This window comes from Psammomys obesus, unplaced genomic scaffold (assembly GCF_907164565.1).
Source record: "Psammomys obesus unplaced genomic scaffold, mPsaObe1.curated_primary_1811, whole genome shotgun sequence".
Taxonomy (NCBI): Eukaryota; Metazoa; Chordata; class Mammalia; order Rodentia; family Muridae; genus Psammomys; species Psammomys obesus.
Genome location: NW_026596234.1, coordinates 6275839 through 6281838, shown reverse-complemented (window position 1 = coordinate 6281838; position 6000 = coordinate 6275839).

Below are 6000 nucleotides of genomic sequence, written 5' to 3'. Positions count from 1 at the left end.
GTCTTCCCGTCTCTCTTCTGCTATGTCTGCACAGCCTTCCTATCACAATTGAATTACTGAGCAGAGCCAAAGGGAGATTGTCCCTGTGGGGGTGCTGTGTGGGTTACAGGCTCCATCTCCTTTTAAAGATGGCTTGAAAGAATTAGAAATAAATGTTATCAGCCGCACCTTTAAATGATGCTGACGTGTTACTCTGGCGGAGCTGTACCACTGCCCTTCCCAGTGTGCACCGTGCCATGCACGCACATCAGATTCATGTGTGTGCATGGAGGGTGTGCACATGAATTCGGGTGTGCATTCTCAGAGGTCAGAAGAGGATGGTGGGTGTCCTACTCCATCGCTCTCTGCCTCACTTCCCTTGAGACTCTGTGTCTCTCTGAACCTGGAGGTTGCCTTGTGACCAGCCAACAGGCCACAGTGATTTTCCTGTCTCCCCTCAGTCCCAGCACTGTGTTTACATGTACCTTTGCCTGATTTCTTAGAGTCCCTTTTCTCCCTCCTCTCTGTGGAACTTGGGGCTTGACCTCAAGTCATTAGGCTTTCAGTAGCATCTTTACTTGCTAAGCTATATTGCTGCCCTGGGAATTTTGAACTCAGGTGCTTCTAGTTGCATAGCAGGCCTCCTTAAATACTGAACCATCTCCCCAGTCTTTCAACTGTGATTTTAAGTTGAAACATACTGCTAGACCATTTTCTCTTCCAATGTGCATCTCTCTCTCACACACACTCACAAGCACATGCATACATGAATGCACACACACACACACACACACACACACACACACACACACATATACTTCTTTCAGCTTAACTTGGTGGAGACCAGAAGTGGGGAAAACAGAGTGGTGAGAAAACTGGGCAATATGAGCATTCCCCAGCCAGAGAAAGACAAAATACTAAAGCCAGATCTGGGTCCCTTGGCTTAAAAACAAGTTAAGGAGCTAGTGGTGCTTTAAATAGAGTGACCGCAGGAGAGAGAAAGCAGCTGGAGAGGAAGAAAAGCCGTTTGTTTTCATTAGCTGCCAGCAGGACAGAAGGTGAGGGTTTCTCTCTCGACATCTTCACCCATAAGTTGGGCGGCAAGCCAGTTTGCTCTTTGGCAGAAAAACTCCAATTAAAAATGTATGATTTCCATCTTCCAGAGGAGGAGGGGCCAAAAGTCAGTGCTGGGCTGTGCAAACACTGGAGGCTGCAGAAGCAAACAGAGGGACTCTCCTTACCTCACTTGCCACCTGCTGACTGGGAAACAGTAGCACTAATGACGGGCAGAGATGGGAGAAGATGCGAAGACGCACAGCCCTTACAGATGACCCTGCCATGCGCCACACACTATAATTCTGGCAGACTGCATCAGGTGCTTGACAAATAAACCAAACAGTCCCTCTAGTTGCTAACGTGCATGCTGAGAATAGAGATGAACAAGACCAGAGTGAACAAAAGCTTGAAGGGCCAAAGCAGAAAAAGGGAGTATTTCTAGAAACACCAAAAATCTAGGATCCAGGACAAGAACTGGCAAGAATGCTACTAAGGAGCTGTGCAAACGTGTGCATGTGTGTGTGTGCATGCACACCTGTCCTTGTGTGTGTGCATGCGCACGTTTGAATGCACATGTGTTTGTACACTTCATTCTAGTTTGTGTAAGAAGAGATATGTCATTACAGTGACCTTGCCCAATTTCCCATGACCTCCTCCCCTGCGGGTGTCTACCACTGACAGCCTTCCCTCCACATCTGGTTTCTTAGCTCCTCTGGTAGATCGAGTTTCCACGAAGAAATATGACAATCCATGCAAGAGTTTCCTGGCAACTTCATCAAGTAGAGCTTTATAGGGCAAAGTGAATCTTCTCCTGGGATATCCTTCCCCCAAGCTCAGCCAGTCCTCAGACACCTGGCCTTCCCAGCATTTGACAGCACTTCCTTCCCCCTTCTCTGTGACACTGGGCAGTTGGATTCTGTCCTCACACATGCTTCCATCTGAACAAAAAGACCATCAGGCATGGCATCTCACACCTGTAATCGTGGTGCTGAGGCAAGAGAGTCGCCACAAGTTTGAAGCTGTACGGGGCTACATAGTAAGTTCCAGGCCAGCCTGAAGTGGAATATGATACCTGTCTCAAAGAGAATGGGGGTGAGAAAGAACAGAAGAAAGAGACAGACAAACCAACAGAGAAAGAGATAGAGACAGACACACACACAGAGAGAGAGAGAAAGGGTAGAAGAAAGGAAGGAAGAAAGGAGGGAGGGAGGAAGGAAGGAAGGAAGGAAGGAAGGAAGGAAGGAAGGAAGGAAAGAAAGAAAGAAAGAAAGAAAGAAAGAAAGAAAGAAAGAAAGAAAGCAGACTTGCATCAGCAAGTACCTACTGGAAATGCATGGGTCATTCACAACCCACAAATCCATTCTGTTTCATGCCAAGGACTCAATAAAGCCACTTCTTCTAATATCTATCCCTGAGGGAGGGTTCTGGTCAGTGAAATTTCATTAGTTGTAAGTTGTATTGTTCAAACTTGTCCTCCTAATGACTCAGACTTAGTACTTAGGTAACTCTGGGTACCTTTTTTTTTTTTGTACAGTTGCTATCACCCTTGGGCCCTTGAGAACTCTCTCCCAACCTTGGGTCTATATTTTCCTAAAGTGTTTGTCTTTTTAGCTTATTTTCTTCATCAGTGAATTGTCCTTTCTAAATCTGCCCCCCCAAGTCATTCCCAGCTCCTTACATTCTCTTGAGTTTCATCCTTCTAATCACAGATGGACCAGGTGACTTGCTTCTAATGACTAGAATATGATAAAAAAATATATATAACAATAATAATGTTTAGCTAGCACCTTAGTTGCTGGGAACTCCACTTCCACTCTGGCTGGCACATCTTGACAAAGCAAGCTGCTAGGGTGACGGAGCACCATATAACTGGAGCCAACTTTATGTCACCCACCAGGGAAGAACTGAGGTATGGGTCTAAGAGATGAATGCTGTCATCAACCACAGAGGTTTGAAAATTGATTCTTCTGTGGAGCCTTCAGACCAAACAATGGTTTTGGCTGACAACTTGAACACAGCCTAGCACAAGACTTAGAGCCAAGACCAGTCAGATAAAGTAGGTTAATTTACCTACCCAGAGGAACTGGTCTGGTAAATTAGTTGCTGGAGGTGTGACTTTTGTCCTTGTCTAAGTCACATGAACAAGGAAGGATTCAGGCTTTAATCGCAAGGAGACAAAGCTGTTTAAGAGCCACAGGTCACCCTTCAAAGGGAAACTTTAATGAACTGATCATCCTTCCTTATTCCAGTAATCACAGAAGTTAGAGGAGGGAATGGGTCTTGGCATGTAGCCTGTCACCTGCTGTGTAGAACACACCTCTCGGTATATATGGAGTAGGATTTCATGGCACCACCTGGCTGAATTCTTTATGTGTCTGAAGAAAACTGACAACCAGTTCACACTCGATCCTTTGCTCCTCACTCCTAGAAAGGCCACAGTCCGAGTCACTCTACTCATCTGCAAGGCATTTCTTATAGGCCAAAGTAAAGTATTGGTCTGAAATAATGTCATACTTTGAAGTCTTGTGTTGCTCGGATGAGATAAAACATGGACACATATCAGAAGTAGCAGCAACAGAACAGAGGCCTCCGTGCTCAGTGCAGCAAGGGTTTATTTTTGTCTCACAATGGACAGCCAACACTAGTCAACAGGAGGGTATGTTAATTAGCACTCAGTATTCCAGCTTGTGTTTCCCACAGTCTCCAGAGAAACATGATGGAACAAGGTCAATTGCCCCTTGTGTCTTCCTAGGAGTGGCACAGACCACTTCTGCTCATGTTTTACAGGCATGCTATACACCCACAATCTTGTCATGTCACCTACCTGTGTGCCTGGGAGAAAGTCTGATATATCAGTGGGCCGCATGAGGGATTTTTCACAAGAAGTGCTACAACACATGCTAAATGTTCTGCCTCACTCTTGAGGGCCACCTGATGGTAAGAACAGGAGTCTGTACACAGGGCTGCTGGCTATAGAAGCCCTTCCTTCAATCAGAAGTTGTTAGTTGGCCTCCATGGTGCTTTGTAGTCTGAACAAACTTGAGAAAGAGACAGGGTACCCAGCCTTCCATGTCCTGCTGCCCTCTGTGTGCTGCCCACTGTGTCCTCCTGCCCTCTGTGTCCTGCCCTCCGTGTCCTGCTGCCCACTGTGTCTTGCCCTCTGTGTTCTGCTGTCCTCTATTTTCTGGCCTTTGTGTCTTGCTGCTTTCTGTGTCCTGCTGCCTTCTGTGCCCTGCTCTTTGTGTCCTGCCCTCTGGATACTCTGTGCCCTGATCTTCAGGCCTGAAGGCCCTGATGGGACTCTGGCCAATCAGGTCCTTATCTTTCCACATTCTACCTACTGAGTAGTTTCCAAGTCTCCAGGTGAAATGTCATCAGACTTTTCACCTTTTACATGTCCTCCAAGATCTAGAGCAGTGGCTCTCAACCTTCCTAATGCTGCGACCCTTTAATACAGCACCTCATGTTGTGGTGACCTCCAACCATAAAATTATGTCATCGTTACTTTGTAACTGTAATTTTGCTACTGTTATGAACCATAACGTAAATATGTGATACGCAGGGTATGTGACAGGTGACCCCCAAAGGGGTCATGACCCACAGGTCTAGATCTGATCTAGGGTGAACCCTTTTGGAGGCCCAGCTTCTACTGGTTCTGTTACCGTGGAGATTCCTAACTAATATAACTCCTACTGAGTCAAGGCTTGTGCTGATGAGGGAAAGTAAGCCACTTGATGATGGAGGCCATGTTTAAAAGATGGGACACACCAAGGAAGAGCACATCCCCAGATAAATCAGATAATAGAGCAGTATGAAGCACATCCACAAGGCAGGCAGGTAGGTGTATAGGGTTATCTATGATGTGTATATGTGCATGTACATGTGTCTGTAATAGCCCACAGCACTGATGGTGCTTACATAAGTTAACAAGGGATCTGCTAGGATGGGACATGCCCCTGGGAGGCTGAAGCCTAACAGTAAAAAAAAAAAAAAAATCATAGGAGAAGAAACTCAGAGTCCCTGGGGGTGACAAAGAGATGGTAAGGACTTCACGGAGGACTCATTGGTACATTAATTTAGATAAAAAGGGGCACACTTCTCTATTTCTAATAAGTAGCAGACATGGGAGGAGAGAGAATGAAGAACTGAAATTGGAAGGCATCAGGATAAATCTGGTTTGGATGGAGAGATGGATGTGGGGGGAGGGGGTTATACATCCTTAGTTTCTCTAGATTGTCCATGGAGAGTTCTTATGGCACCAATGCCAGTAGCAAGTAGCACATCCATCTCCTGGGTCTTGGCTTCTGAGTACCAATCCACAAAGGGGGGGCTGTCTCTTAGAAAAACAACTATTTCCTATGTTAAAAACAAACAAACAAACAAAAAACTAGTGTGTACAAGCTGGGCATAGAGCATCTTTACATGCCCAGAGCATGCTCAGGATGGAAATGTGTTTTATAAATTGAAACCAAAATAAAGGGCTCCTCCAATCATACTGAAACAACCTGAAATTTGAAGATTGAAATAACAGCAGCAATGGGTTATAACCAATGAATAAACTCAGACAGCAGAAGAATAGAAACATAGACAGACAACTGCACAGTTTGGTGGAAAATGGGAAATTTGTGTAGCCCCAAAGACCTTCCGTCAGATGTATCTTAAAAACAGCATGGGGGTGACCAACAGCAGTAGACAAGCCTGGAAGCTCCACCATGATCATCAGGAGTACGTCACAAGGAATGGGGACAAGCTTAACTTGTGCCACCTACGGGGCTGCAAGGAGCATCGTCAGTGTTGAGTCGCTGGCAAAGATGCCTAACTGGAATCCAAACAGGAGAAGTCGGGAAAGGAATCCAAAGTGAGCAGCATGTGACAAAAGAAGCTCCAGTCCTATCGTCCTCAGAAACGCTGAGGCCAGGGGTGAGGACAAGCGTGGGATCTGAGTTCAGACCCCCAGCACCTCTG